Here is a 16739-nt window from a genome sequence, read left to right as displayed (position 1 = left end):
TGCTAACACACCAGCTAAGTCCAAGGTTGAGCGGACACACAATGTTAGCCGCGCTCCGAGCGCCAGTCACGTGAACCGAGAGAGCATAGAAGTCCCGTAAACACGTGGGAATATGTGACAGAATGCACACCCATGCGCCATGTCTGCACATACATACATACACAACTCCAGATGTAATGGCATCCTTTCTGTGTGAGAGGTCAATGAGTTGAGAAAGACAGCAAATCTCTTGGAATCTGCTCTGAGTGCTTTTGCAGATGCTCATATTTACATGTTTACGTAGAAATGCACAAACACGTATCCACAGGTGGCTAAAACATGTGTATATGAGAGTTTTTGTGCCTGTGTGTTCATGTAATTTTCTTTTACGACACAAGATACACATTAGCACATGCGTGCCTGTGTGCTCACGTATGTCTCGGTGTGTACATGTGCATACACGTGTGTTTGTTCTCGTAATGTATGTGTGTTTACAGCGGTGGTTAAGAGGACCTGACAGCTGTAGCGTTGTGTGGTGGTCATCACCCAGCGGGGAGGGTGCAGGGGGGTGACACCCGTCCCATTGACCACCCTCAGGGAGCCCGGCTCTATTGTGCAGCCTACCCACATCGCACATTCCTGGCCTGAACCATGCCGTGTCTCCCTGCCTCTCTCCTCCGCACAAAACAGCACATACAACACACATAGTTCTGGTCACACCGAATGCAACATCATGTAACCCCCTCCCCACCCCACCCAAGCCGGCATGCTCAAATGCACTCACAAAGGCGCGCACGCAGACAGCCAGATACAGTACAATGAAGAGAATCCACACCATCAAGTTACAGAAATAAACCAAATAGAGCTTGAACACAAAGGGCACACCATGACAGACCATGTGGAGCGGTAACTTCACGCACGGATGCCCTCAGGCCTGAACAAGTCCAAATGACTGACCTATGTAATAGTATCACGCTTGCATTATGTATACATAACATTAAAACTCTATTTTCAATGAAAGTGTCTTAGTTACCCTACATATACCACTGATCGTTAACCAATACCACCTTGAGCAGTAATGCTTGGCTTTATACACCGAGGGCCAGATGTGCTAACACTTTTGCGCCCACTTCAGGCGTATTTGTTTTGCAACGTGCGCGTAAAAGCATGGCGAGGTATGTACAAACAGGCCGAACTGAGGTAAAAGCGCAGACTGCCTGTCTCGGGAACTTAAATGACAAATTGCGCTTTTCCGTGTCATGCATATGCATTCACGGGAGGGTCAAGGGGAAAGTGGGAGTTTCCCATAAAGAGATGGGAGGGGAAACGTAAAGTGCGTCTAATTATGTATTCCGCGGTATGTACAAAAACCACCTGGGAAAGGGCGCCTCTATTTTGCGGTGAAAATTCTCCGCCTCTTAAAAGCAGGTGTAAACCAGCCGCAAGCGGGTTTCCTCGCATATGCCTCCTGGTGAAATGGCAGCAGTAATCCGAGCAAGATGAAGACATAGGCCAAGGAGACGAGCTGAAAGGACTTTTGCCACAAGGATCACACTTTTTCAGTTGAGTGAACACAAAATCATTAAGCGTTACAGATTACGCAGCCATGCAATATTACAGTTACTGGAAGAAATCAAAGATGACATTGAATCTCCGACTCAGCGTTCACATTCCATTCCAGCAGTTGTTAAACTCCTCGCTACATTACAAATATTGTACAAGTACTTAACGCTTTGCTACAGCGCAATTTCCGGTATAGTGGGCGGAGAAAGGCGCTGAATACCCGATGAACTGCAGGTTTGGTAAATACGATGTAAGGTGAAGTATCACAGCGTGCGCTTTCTGCGGGTTGGCCATAGCCATGCTACATTCGCAAATGTATGTACATCTGGCCCTTTAGTCTTTTTAATGTGTTTTTATGCCTTCTCTCCATATTTCACTGAAATAGTCTGAAGCGGGACATTTGAATTTCATTGTCCTGAAATACTGATATTTCATGATAGAATTCTGTGCTTATTTTAATCAGAAAAAGTTTTTATTTCACAGTGTGACCTTTTGTCCAAAGCAGATATTTTGACTTGTCTCAATAAGAACAGCTTAGGTGTTCCTTAACAATTACATACATAACATTAACAATGGTTCCGTTCTTTTCAAGTGTCCCAGTAAGTCATGATGACAGTGTGACAGTGAGCCAGTACGCACAATAATAATAGCTAGTGAGATAGCCAAGGCTAGCCTTAGCTAAAGCAAAATGTACTTGCTTTTTTTCCTCCCTAGTTCTCGCTGTAACTGAAAAATACTCATTTTGATGAACTAGCATCTTGGTAATTCAGTTTGTTTTCCAACAGAACTAAATGAGGCCGTAGCCAAATCTAATCACGATGTAGAAAAATACAGCTAAACTGTATTCTGTATCGACATTAAGTAGAACAAGAGTAACAGCTGATAGACACACACGAAAAACTTTCCTTTTGCTAACCTGCAGTTCGCTAACCAGCCTGAACATTTTTACCCTTTTTCACAACTTCACCCTTGGTGTAGTTACTGTTCTGTGCCTTTGTAGGGAAGAACAGGCCTACATTAGTATGATTAGTAAGTTAGCACTCAGTTACAATTGAGGCATGTGCTCTACCATCATTTGAAGCAACAAATCTCTACACTTCCCTGAACATTGTACATCTTTCAAGTATATTCTTTATCTTTTTCTCAGTCAACCAGTGTCATTATTGATTTTCTATCAGCCTATTACAGTTTTTTTTCAATTGCTAAACGACAGTGGTCACAACTGAAGCCACATGTGCAAAACTCTAACTACAGTCTGCACTACCAACAGTCACATGAGCTAAACAGTTCACATCACCTGCAAAACTCATTCCAAGCAACACAACTCTTAACACACGTCTCAGTGCAGCCAAACACTATGAACAACCCTCACTGAGATAACACACACTGTCACTCAAACAGAGTAGAAACACTAGCGTCAAACACCAATACAGAAATTACAAACTTTCTCATCTTTACAGTTTGAACAATTTGAGTGACTTCACACTACTCAATAGTTTCTTTAAAGAAAAGATATAGATTTTACAGTATGTCAATTTTTATGTAAGGTAAACAAGAAGGAATGAAAATCAACAGTTTGCTTCAATATAGTATTTTGTCTCTAGTAATTTATGGAATTACTGGAAAAAACATTAAAGGTGCATAACAGTAACAAAGAATAGTGTGACTAATCCTGCCTCTCTCCAGCATCATGTGGCAAGTTTTCTTCATCACATTGGATGTCTGCATCATCTCTAAATAAAAATGAATGTGGTGTTTCCATTGCTTTCACCTCCATCACTTTCTGAAAAACAGTAAGAACGCAGTTTTACTATAGTAAAGGTAGTGGTTTTCACTTTTTTTTTTATAGCTGTGTATGTAACCTCAGACATCTTACCTGGACATGTTGGTATCTTTGCTCTTTTACTTGTTTCTCTCAAACGGTACAGTGTGTAATTGTTTCATTCTTATTTGGTGTTTGTGTACAAAAAAAGGCTTTCTGAGCTTTCTCTATATAAATACCTTATATGTTCACCAACTAGCCTAAAACAAGACACCTACTTAGCCTTTCAGCTAAAATAGTAATCAGCAGTGTTTGATAGGCACCAGACTGAAACCTGATAACCTTAACGATGGCTCAGTTCCATCAAGTGTCCCAGTGAGCTATTTCAGTGAGTCAGCATGCACAATACCAGGGCCTCTCCTAAGTGGAATGCAGCCATCATTAATGGTTTTGAATACACCTGTGCTTTTCCTACTATGACATGTCAACATGTCTGCCGTGGAAAAGGTCTATTAAGGGAGAACGCTGTGAGCAGCAGCCGCAGATGCAGGCAAACGTGCATCGTCAAGTTCGTCCGCTAAATATAATAAAGTGTATTTCGCGATGCTAAAATTACTGTTCATTTACATGGCGTCTGGTGGCTCTAGCGAACCCAATTTCGCCGATGATTTTATGTTTAAAAAAAAGGATCTTCATTTTGAATATTAATCTGAGCCTGTCAATGGCAAATGAGCACTTTTGTGAACGTAAATGGAAGGTGCACAATTGCCACATAACTTACATTGTAGCTTGTAGGCTATCTCTGACTGCCGACAGCAGCGGTCTTGCTTAATAATGGACCAATTTTGAAGGTTAGTTGTTCACATCAGTCACTTAGACACAAAAACATAGCACAATAGGGTCCAGTTTGAAAAAGAACTGAAGTTACCCTTTAATGTAAAGAGCAACCAGCGTGTGCATTAGTAGGTTTCTCGCATGTCTCTCTGCAGCACTTCACACTCATGTTCCCCATTATGTATCGATCAACTAATGAAAACCCGGCTGAGGTTTCTCTCATGTGTTACCACTCCACATGTTTAAACCCCTTCAGTTCGCTCACTGTTCCCCCCCCACTGTTATGTTTGTACAGTAAATCCATCACTATCCGTCTGCAGCTACAATCAACTGTGATGTACAGTACGAGCTCCAGATGCACTCATGTTCAAACACTGGTCTCACACACTCAACACTTGTGTCTGCACACGACAAACAAGCAACATTTAAGTGGAAATATGAACCAATTGTAACAAATATATATTGTACATGTATTGATTTATTTTTTATATTTTTATACAGTCATCTATTTTTGTTTCAAAGGCCATTTGTAGTTTCACAGCATTCAACAGTTTTATCTAGAAAACTGTTGTCAGCTTTGTTATTTTTCTTTTAAATCAGTTTTTTATTGCACATTAATCTTAAATTTGGAATTCCATAGCTATTGTCCATAGCCTAAACTTTCATGCAGGGTTTATACTGTATATTGCAATCTGGTGCACTCAATAGCACTTATGTTCAATCACTTGGAAAGTGAAAATGAACTCTCTTTTTCTACTATATCAAGTGCTTTCTAGTAGCCAGCATAGGCGCGTACTTCTCTTCACCAAAGAGAGATTGGATGCTAACAACACACTTGGAATTTTCTGTCGAAATCAGGTGATCCATGACAAATACTTGCTATTTGTTTCAGTGATGTTTTTCTCAATTCTGATGGACTATTTTAAGGTGTAAATATAACCTAAGGCACTCAAGCCTAAAAAGATACAGCGATGGGACAGAATTAATTTTCTATAAACAGAAAACAAGACAGCTGTGTAAACTACCTTTCTTTGAATATTCAGCCCTGCTTCAAAAACATCATCAAAGTAGCATCATATCCTATTAGATTCCCCTAAGGATTTCTAAGGAGGTCGACCTTTCTGTTAAAGAGTAAGATCCTTTTTTTAAACAGAAAAACATCCGCGAAATTGTGTTCGCTAAACCCACCAGACTCCACGTAAATAAACAGTAATTTTAGCATCGTAAAAATACACTTTATTCAAAGCCGAAAAGCCGTTTTGGGTCGTCTTTCCACTTTTCCAACCATCACAAGTCAAGTTTTGGTTGAAATAAACACATTTTTACCGATTTACATGTGAAAATATGTTTGCTCTATACACGCTAAAAGTATTGCTTTTTTTAAATGGAATCTGGTGGGTTTAGCGCAAGCGACTTCAGAGCTGTTTCTGGTTAAACAGAAAGGTCTTAAAGAGGTTTTAAAGGTCTATCTCTGAAGGGATCCTTTCCATAATGTTGTCAGACACTTAGAATATTAATCTGAGCCCGTCAGCGGCAAGACAAGTACTTTTGTGAAGGTAAATACAAGCTGGACAATTGCCCTATTAACTTACATTGTAGCTTGTTTCGCCGCTGCCGACTGCAGCGATCTCGCTTAATATTGGACCAATTTCAAAGATTCTTGTTCCCATCAGTCACAAAAAAGGAAAATAGGATCCAGGTTGAAAAAAACGGTAGTTACCCTTTAACTGTGAAATTTCCCTTAATACTTTTGCTAATGTTCTCCTCATTCAGAACACAAGACAAAATAAAAGTTTAGTTGCAAAACGTGCAAAATAATAAATATCTTTCAATTAATCTGTTAATCTGAGCCAAAATCGTAATCGCAAAAAGAATTTCAATTAATTGCACAGCCCTAGGCCTACTAGAAATGCTACTTTATTGCACTCTAATTCCACAGGTCTATACTGGGTTATACAATGAAAATAAAATAAATAAACACAGATTCTTTGGTCAAACTTTTTTCATTTGAAGTTAACATAAGTGATAGTGAAATCATGTTAAATATCATCTAACACTGACTCATCAACAATCTTATATTCTGATTGTGTGAAATGTAATGTCAATAAAGTTAAAATGATTTGTCAATTGACAAAAGAAAAATCAGTTGTTGCAGCCCTAGATGTCAGTCATGGGTAATGACCATCTTGTTTGTGATACAGATACAAACTAGGGCTGAACGATTAATTGTTTTGAAAATCGAAATCGAGATTTGAAAGAATGCAACTAGCTAATCGTGAAGACCGCGATTAATCTAATATGCAATGTTTAGTTGAATGTTTGGTGTAACATTTGGTTTAACATTTTCTATTATTATATTTACTGTTCAAATGCTGAAATAATTCAATTCAGTTTTATTTATAGTATCAAATCATAACAAGAGTTATCTCGAGACACTTTACAGATAGAGTAGGTCTAGACCACACTCTATAATTTACAAAGCCCCAACAATTCCAGTAGTTCCCCTGTTACATATCACAGATTGTTTACAGAAATGTCCTATTTTTAGTGGATTTTTCATTGATTTTTAAATGACTTCATTTAACATGATCGTGAAGGTGCAGTGTGTAGACGCTGCTATTAAACTGAGACATATCAGACATTTCAGTTTACAGGAAAGTACTGATATTTTTCTATTGGAATTGCTTTTTTTATTATTATAACTTTAGCTTTTGTGATAAAGAAAAACACTTATTGCTGGAAATTCCTATCTATGTTCTCATCCTTGCATAAGAATATAGAGCGCTTTTGATGGTGTCTCAAGTTATATTGCTCCATGACATGTTTTATCTGTTACACAGTAAATATTGCTCAACTTTAGCTCAACTTTTAAGAAAAGCCAGCGCACAAACAGCCCAACTGCAGCCATTTCCACCCACTTATCACACTTCGCCCGTCACTGCAGTGATCACAGAGGAAAGAAACACACTGGCTGCAGGATGGAACTTTGTTCCAAAATGGCAGATGCCGCTACAACAAACACCCCACAGCACATTCACATGGAACCTCTGCTTACTTCTCCTAATCAAAAACGTTGAAGGCAGAATGGAACCGCCACTTTCCAAACCGCCAGGGTGTCTTTGGTTTCTGTCCTGGATGAAAGAGCTTCCACATTCCTTTCCTGAGGGGTCAGAGGTCAGCCTCTGCACTGCCTGCCTGCCCTCCCGCATGCTGAGTGACTGGTATTAACCCTCTCACTGCCTGCCGCAGCCATACTGAGTAACATGTGGGAAAGGTTTCAGGGTTTGTCAGATTCTTTTTGGTGGTGTTGTTGTTGTTGTTGCCGGGCCAAACCAGGCCAGCCTGTGCAGAACCGTGATCCACATGGCTACAGACACTGCTTGACTTAACTATACAGTACAAACAAACTAAATATAGAATGTGAGTTCACCGTTCGGAGCTTAGGTGACAACAGCCGCAGATGGGTGGTGAAGTGTGTGTGTATGTATGTGAGAGGGGGGAGGGGTTTGCACAAACTTTTGCTCTAAAACATAAGAAAAGATAATTGACACAACTTAGGAATGTCACGTGCTGTACGAAAAACAGCAAAGTTGTAGAAGGTGTTTCATTAATATGTGACTAAATGCTAAATACAAAAAGTAGTCTCATAAACGGTGTTTTAGGTTGTGACATTACTTTGTTGCTCAATTTGAAAAGTGCACATTTAACTGCACATGCTGTTATCAAGCAAAATGAGCGGTGCTTCCAAGCGTGGGGATTATTTCTTATTTTTAAAACTTTTATACCAAGCAAACTAAAATCTTTTTTCAGCGGCGGTGTATTGTTATTTTATAGTTTTAGACAGCTCTTGGGTTGTTTTAGTTGACATTTATCTTGTTTTTAGGGGCAACCTTTTTTAACTAGAAATGTTATTCAGGATTTTATAGTCACGCTTGCGTTGTTTTTCTGCCTTTGCTATTGTTTCTGCATATCTCCAGTAAAACAGACTGGAAAAAGAGATTTTTAAATAAAAAAACATGAATAATAATAATGAATCAATTGTCAGTATGAAATATAACAGAATTATCTCATTTTTCGACCTTTTGAAATGATGTGAAAATGGTTATGGGTTAGGGTTATTTAAAAAAAGTTGCTAAACACAACATTACAAGACCCCCATTACAAGCATGTTAAACTATAACAACATGTGAACAATTCAGATGGACCTGGAGAGGGACTGTTCTCAAAAGTAAATACGGAGTGGTAGAAGCAGCTAGATAAGGACTGAGAGAGTGTGGGAGTCTGAGAAAGCTTCAGCAAACCAAGTCAAAGATAAAGAACGAGCAGAGTTAGCCTGAGAGAGATGGAGAGAGGGGGGGGGGGGGGGGGATTAGTGCGGGGCAGAAGCAAAGTGAAAGAGAGAGGGATAAAGGATGACAAAAAAGGGAGGGAAAAACTGGAGTCACTTGCAACTGTGGAGTCAGGGGTCTTTGCAACAGTCAAGTGACTCCGGAGAGAAGAGAAGAGGGCGGGCAGGTGGTGGTGGTGGGAGGGGGGGGTCATGCTTTACTAACTTCTTTGACCAGAACTGGAAGCCAGAGAGGATGAAGGCCGCATGGCCACATTCTGACGGTACGATATATAATATCACGGTTTCACAGTAGATGACTGTGAATTTTGCGCATGTACAGCTTTAAAATGTATTATTTTGAAATGTCTGGCTAAAAAAAAACATTGAACACAATGTATTTAATTTAAAACACACTGCACACTGGCACGGAGAGGGATTTCTAAAGATAATTTTTTGGGCATTTTAGGCTTTTATTTTTTTTTATAGGACAATATATATATATATATATAGGGGAGAGAGAGGGGGAATGAGATTCAGCAAAGGGCCGCAGGTCGGAGTCAAACCCGCCACCGCTGCGTCGAGGAGTAAGCCTCTATATGTGTGCGCCTGCTCTACCAGTTGAGCTACCCAGGCGTCCAAGGAGCGGGATTTCTAAACTGCACTTTCTGTCATTGACGACTCATAAAAAACAGCTCATACCGCAGGAACGGTATGACGGAAGATTTTAGTGGTTTTGAATCTGTGACTTTTTCAAATCACGGTATACCTTGAAACCGGTAAGCAGCCCATGCCTACAGCTCACTTCAGTGATGTCAGAAAACATTTCAAGCTTATTTAAAAAAAAAAAAACTCAATCAATCAATCAAATTGGGACTAGATTGGGTTAAACAAACACAGGACTTTCACCCAGGAGGCTGGTTTGTGTCCCGTTTGAAACTCATTTAAAAATAAAAGTAAACGGCGAGTTATTTTAACTTTACTTAACAAACGGAATTACGTCACGTTCTTGTGACAGAAAACATTCAGCTAATTTCAAAAACTCTAATCTAAATCTCTACTATTTACACTTTTGGCACACTCAATCAAATTGGGACTCGACTGCATTACATCTTTTTGTGGGAATGTTGGGTCATTACGGCAGCCGAGAGAACAAATAGATGAGGATAACACAACTAGTCAGCTAAACACTGTAATTAATGAAGTAAATAAAATTCATTGCATTTGTATTAGACTGTCCTCCCCCGAAAACAACCCCATAGGTCGTTTGTACCAGCAGCAATTACGAATATTTACGTTTATTGTTATGAGGCGCCCTCTAGTGGCCGTAGTAATAATAACGAGAGCAAATCAGGAAGTAATGTAACGTGGTATTAAGACCCAGAAAGTCCAGTAAGAGTGGTGGATGGGTCAAACAAACACAGGACTTCTACGCAGGAGGCTGGTGTTCCTGTCATGTTTGAAATCCGAGTTATTTTAACTTTACTTAACAAACGGAACTACGTCACGTTCTGCGTCACGTGCGTAATTACGCCATGTACATGCACACGGGAGTAAAGTAATGTAACAGATGCAAGGTTATTATAGTTTTGCATTTTTCATTAGTTTTTATTTTCATTTCGTTTTGACTTTTTGTTTTCAAATTCAGTTTAGTTTTAATTAGTTTTTAAAGCGGGTTTGCTAGTTTATTTTTTATTTTTTGAAAATGCTTAGTTTTAGTTTAGTTTTTATTAGTTTTAGTCTTTTTTGTAATATGGGTTATTTGTCGAGGGATTCAAAAAGGTCAGAAAAAGTATTGTGTAATAATAACTCAACAAAAACATCATACAATTTTAGAAATATGTATTCACAATGTATTGAACAATAACACCAGTACATAAAATGTAGCCTACATATGGTCATAAATATGTCAACAGTCTACACAAGACGCCGCATTGAGTGCAAAATGTGTAAGTGACGTGTTCCAGGAAAAAAACCTAAATAACCAACAGACTAAAGAAGACATGAACAGGTGTTTTCAACTTTGGTTCGAGTAAAGTGCCAAACTTTTTTTAGTCAGTCGACTCACACAGTTGTGTAGACATCCCAGTATCAATCCACATATTAACCCACACTTCCTCCCGTTTTTGGTGTTCCTGCGTATGTACTAACCAGCAGCTATCAGGTCGCCGGTGAAAGCCCTCCTGTAGTGTTCTCTGTCCTGCGGTTGTCTCGGTCATGCTGCCTGGCTCTGTATCCATACATCCATGCCCGTAACGTTACCGGGGTTAGCTATTGTTTCGGGGAAAGGGGGCTTTGCGTCCTCCTTTACCTTGTTAAGGTAAGCTAGGTTAGCCACCTAGGTTGTGTGCACTTCTCAAATGTACTTTCAAATTCGTGGGATTTTTCCCTGTAATAAATTGTCCACATATTTTACCACCTTCCACTGCAAGGCACTTGCTTTTATCTGACACAGTCATAATCAAATAGGTGCCGCTTTCTTTGTGGTGCCGACTTCTGGTACCGCTATGATGCCAGGCGAGGGGCATGGACTGTGTTGTGTTCAATTTGACGTGGAATGTCAGGATTTCTGGGTTCCCAGTTGGAAATTATTGAGAATAAGGAGATGTCTACGGGAAATGTCATGGTCGGAAAGATAACGTTATTCGCTCTATGGAAGACATCAACAAAGACGAAAACTAAAGACATTTACTCGATAATTTTATTTTATTTTAGTTAGTTTTGCAAACAGACATTACAGTTTTAGTTATCGTTTTTTTGTAATGCCTCGTTTTTATTTTTATTTCAGTTAACGACAATGTTTTTTCCCCACCTAGTTTTCGTTATTTCGTTCGTTTTCGTTAACGATTATAACCTTGAACAGATGTACTGATTTTAACCCAAACCATGATCTTTTTTTTGTTGCCTAAGCCTTAGTCTATATCCACAACCTTTCCCTTCCGTGATTGCTCCGTTGCCGCCAGAAATTCAGCCATATACATGTCCTTCTTTTTGGCCGGATGTCTGTTACCTTGCGCTTTCTTTGTGTTGGAATTTTAAACTCTGGTGGATTTCTGAGGACTATGGTTAACTGCTCCTCAGATCTCTGCAGGGTAAATCCAGACAGCTAGCTAGACTATCTGTCCAATCTGAGTTTTCTGTTGCACGACTAAAACAACTTTTGAACGAGCACGTTCCATCAAAATAAGTTCTTTCCCGAGGCTATTTTGCAGCGCCACCAAGACGATTGTGATTGGTTTAAAGAAATGCCAATAAACCAGAGCACGTTTTTCTCCCATCCAGGAATGCTGCGTGAACTAGCCAGACCCTCCTCCACAGCGCTGTGGAGGAAGGTCTGGCCAAGTGAGACTAGGCTATATGATGAATGGATTCATCTACAAAACAGATTTTTGTTTATTGCAGCAATAATCAAAACTGGGCTTTTTCCAAAGTTTTAGTTCCTTTTCAACGTTTTTGCTGCTTTTTAAAATGTTTTGGTTGCTTTTTTCGACATTTTTGTCGCTGTTTTTAAATACATGCAGACTTGTCCCTAGATAGTTGGAGATCTTAACCCCCCCAATGTTGAACTCAAAGTTACGCCCTTGCTACTACGTGAGCCCTGTCTCTGTACGTAAAAGAGTTTTTCCTACCTGCCTCTGCGACGTGTAACATTGGACACCCAATCACATTATTAGCTCTTGGTAGAAGCATGCTGCATGCTTATTAGCTCACTGACGCTAATGAGATTGACTCCCTAGGTATTGAAACTGGGTATTGGATGATACTCGACACTTTAGAGGCTATTTGGTCAGTGCCTAAAAAGTATTGAATTGGCTACCCAGCCCTACATAGCCCATACATAGTGATTTTACATTTTAAAATTACTTGGCAGGGAATTATCATTGAACCTGGAGAGGCAGCAGAGTGAAGGCAGAGTGAGAGGTCTGTATCGGCTCTAACCCCTCATCCATTTCAAAACTGTTCCTTCTCTCTTTCTCTCTCTCTCTCTCTCTCTCTCTCTCTCTCTCTCACCATCCCTCCTCCCCCCCAGGTTTCAGTTCCTCTCCTGCTTGTGACCCAGGGTAAAGCTCTACATATGGAGGAAGGAGCAATAGAGAGGTGGAGGGTGAGAGGAAGAGCCCCACCCCACACAACCAGAACTTCGCTCTGCCAAACCCTCACCCATCCCGACAGTTAGTGCCAGCCACATTGAGCCGGGATGTGGCCATAAAACCAGCACCACTGCCCGGGTGTCCTGGCTAAAGATAGCCCAGGCTGTGGTCTGGCTGGGGGGGGGAGGGAGGGAGGCTTGGCAGGGCTCATCTAACTGTCACTAACGAACACCTTCACTACTGCTGCCTGAAAAAGACGTACGTTTCCCTTAACTGTTACTGTTTTTGCACTCCTTTAAAGGCTACCTTTTAAGTTAGAGACTGTCCTCCCGCGAAAAAACGCAAACAAACAAAACAAACACAGGACTTTCCCCCAGGAGACTGGGGTTCGTAAACGGTAGGGGTGTGAATCTTCACTGGTCTCACGGTTCAATTCAATTACAATTATCCTGTCAACGATTTGAATCGATTCAATCCCGATGCATTCCGATGCGTCACCTCCTCAATTTTTATTATATATTACTACACATGGTTTTCATCAACAAATTCAAGCAGTCACATTTATATGAACGCCACTTTTTATTTTATCTGCTCCTAAAAAAAGATACTTCCTAAATGTAGCGGAGTCTGAACACAACAGACAAAAGGCATAAAAACTAAAACAGCAGCAACCGGAAAATCAAAAAGTAACATCTGTAGGCAATCATCGATTATGGTCTGTCACTGCATCGATGCAGAACCTTCTTCGCAACGTGATGCATCGAGGCAATGATTCATTTCAACACCCCCAGTAAACGGTGAGGATTCTTTACGTAACAAACGGAACAAACTGAACTACATCACGTTCTGCATCATGTGCGTAACCGTAAGTTAAGTTGTATAGCAGATGATTTTAACCCAAACCACGATCTTTTTCTAAAATTAACTGAGTAGTTTTAGTGCCGTAAGCGTAACCAAACTGCGGCTGTTTCACAACGTTAACGACGGTTACGTTCTGTCGTTTAGGTATGAGGACGGAAAAGGCTCCTCCTTATCTATATCATCGTATGGTTTGGAGGACTTGTTAAGTTATCATCTGACGTATTCATTTCCATTTCAATGTACAGTATATTTAATAATTCTTCTGCTTGAATGATTGTAAATGGGACTCATAGTCTGCAATCATGCTACTTAGGCACAGCAGTGCTTTGAGCTAAATGCTAACATGCTCAGAATGCTTAGCAGGAAGTAATTACCAGGTTCACCATCTTAGTTTGCTTAGCTAATCAGCACTACACACAAAGTACAGCTAAGGTGGATGGGGAGGTCGTTAGTTTTGCAGGTATTTGGACAAATTCAAATTGTAGATGAGATCTTCCAACAAGTTCCTTCCCGAGGCTATTTTGCAGAGGCACCGTCATTGTGTCCAGCGCTTAGCACCACCCATGACGATTGTGACTGGTTTAAAGGAATGCCAACATGCATTCTCCCATCCCGGAATGCTGTGTGGACTAGCCAGACCCTCCTCCCACCAGCGCTGTGGAGGAAGGTCTGGCAATGCGAGACTAGGGTTAGGGTCACACCACCTCAAAAGGGATTGACAAATCTGATCGCCGGATACATGTTTGGCCACCGCAGGGTGATGTCGGGTTGCGTTTCTCCAAAAGTAGAATCTGTCTCAACTTTTTCTGCCGCTGTTTTTTTTTTTTTTTTACTCCCCCCTGCGGTCCCCACCGCCGCAGCCTAAACGCACTACATCCATTCAAAATGAATGGGAAGACTTGCTGCAGTCTATGTGAACACAGCCTAACACTACAGCTTTATTAGAGACACATTAACTAGCATTACTTGTTAATATATCCATCCAGTGTGTGTGTGTGTGTGTGTGTGTGTGTGTGTGTGTGTGTGTGTGTGTGTGTGTGTGTGCGCACGCTGTGTTGAGCTGGTGAGGAGGCTGCAGGGGTCAGCCAGGTTGTTGGGGGTGACACTGAGTGCACGCTGCCTTTTTGACACTGGGAATGTGTTTGTTAGACCGCAGGGCGCACACACACACACACACACACACACACACACAAACACACACACGTTTTTCTTATACTTCTGATATTCATGAGAGCTGTAGTTTTAACTGCATAAGTGCTGTAGTGGAATGCCAATTTGTCATACAATTAATTTTTTCAGAAAGCGAGATGAAAGAAATGCTAGATGAGAGATTGAATGGAGTTATAGAAGCTTGTGGAACAGAGGCTAGCTAGCTAATAAGACATTCTACTCTTAAATATCAGTCAACTCCAGGGCCGTTTAGGGCTTCCGTAGTATTACACAAAAATTCAGTTAGGCCCCCAGAGAGGATAACGTTTTCAGAGAGGAAACAATGACATTACATTTCACTTTGCTGATGTTTTTATCCAAAGCGACATGCAATAAGCGCATTCAACCATGAAGGTATGAACTCGAACCAGTAAGAATCACATAACACAGAGATCTTTAACAGGGGGTTCGTGACCCTTAGGGGGTCCTCAGAGTTAGTGCAGGCGGGCTGCCAAATTATATTTAAATAAATATTTTTTTCATTGAAGGTCCAATATGTAATATATTTACTGTAATAAATCCAAAAATGACCCCAGTGCATCATCAGATATTAAGGAAACATGCTAAGTTTGATATCATATCCTTTCTGACAACAATGCTAATTGCAGATGCAGAAATTTCCGTTCTGTGATGGAATTTCTGTTGTGTTTTGGCCTGTGTGTTGTTATCAACTGCCCAGTTTGACAGCCAGGCCGGGTTCCAAGATATAACTGTAAAAACGTAAACCCAGCGCGTTACAGCTGTAACATTAGCACAGCCATGAAAGCAGCAAAAAAACGAACAAGATCAACGGAGATAAAAAAAAAAAAACGGCATGTTTTTAACAGTTGCGTGACCAGAGACATTACAAACCCCGGGTAAATATTGGAGATTTATTTGAAAGATGGAAACAGCTTAGAGCCCAAAAGGACACACAGTTGGCTAATTTCCTCCTGAACAGGTAAGCATTAGCTTCAGGCTAATTTATCAAAGCTACAAGGAATGGGCATTTTATGTAATTTCAAAATTTGTGTACTCACATTGAATTATGTAGCTAGGGTACCTGAGTTGGTTACTCGCAAAAACAACTGAGACACAGCCAGTAAAGTGATCCTGACTGGTCCTGGCAAACGGCGCCATGCTAACCCTGCCAACTGCTAACGTTACCGATGGACCAGGCAAGCGGGCCATGGCTGTTTACAACGTGTAGACCTCTAACATAGAAGATGTACATAGCTTCAAATAAGCCAAACTACAAAGTAACACATGCAACACACAGTGCAATTTATTTTTTATATCGACAAATTGCTCCAGGCCACATTAATTCCTGCTTTGACAATTAGCCCAAAAAACATCAAATAAACAATTAGGAGGGACCCGAGCACCCACCAACTTCCCTTTGCTTTACCGACTCATTCTCCCCTAAACATCTTGCATTTGTTTTGACCTCCTCCTCCTCTTTCCTTTCGTCCTCCTCCTCCTCCCTGCCAGTGCTTCTGCTCCTCCATCTCTTCAAACCTCCATCCCTCACTCCTTCCCTTCGGTCTGTCTCGCATGCCAATTCAAACACCCAGAAATCAGCCTGCGCTCATTAGGAGCCTCCTTTTCTCCTCTTTTTCTCCTCTTTTCCCTAGTCGTTTCCCTTCCTTCGCCTCCCGCTGGGTTCCCCCACAGACGGCACGCGTTTCGGAGGCACCTATCAAAATAAGCACTCTAGTTTCAAGTCCAGTGTGCATATGTGCACGTAAAACCTGGCACACACTGCAAGACATCACCCACAAACATAAACCACATCAAAAATGTCCTATTAGTAGAGACGCTAAATAGCATCATCATTATTATCTCTCTCTCTCTCTCTCTCTCTCTCACTCTCTCTCTCTCTCTCTCTCTCTCTCTCTCTCCCTCCCTCTCTCTCTGAGCCCAGGCTGGTACCATCGGATTGAGAGAGACATCTGGCCAACACACATCCTTCTTTTAACAGTGATTGGGGTTTGGTGGAGACTAATTAGAAAATAAACTGGCTCCACAATCAAAGTCTAACAGGGCATCTCTCTCTCTGCTAATTTGCAACAAAAACACAGTTGAGGGGCATTATTATGGAACCCACGCAACTTCTAAGAAAGACCCGCCCTTC

At 40.9% G+C, this 16739-nt stretch overlaps 1 protein-coding gene across 1 annotated transcript in view; it reads right to left on the bottom strand.

The window, feature by feature from the left end:
- The window catches only part of plagl2 (pleiomorphic adenoma gene-like 2), a 50180-nt gene that overhangs the window by 4922 nt on the left and 28519 nt on the right, over nt 1-16739 (bottom strand).

Source organism: Sander vitreus, chromosome 7, assembly GCF_031162955.1.
Source record: "Sander vitreus isolate 19-12246 chromosome 7, sanVit1, whole genome shotgun sequence".
NCBI lineage: Eukaryota > Metazoa > Chordata > Actinopteri > Perciformes > Percidae > Sander > Sander vitreus.
The sequence above is the reverse complement of the archived record's forward strand: the minus strand, read 5'-3'. Positions and strand labels throughout refer to the sequence as shown.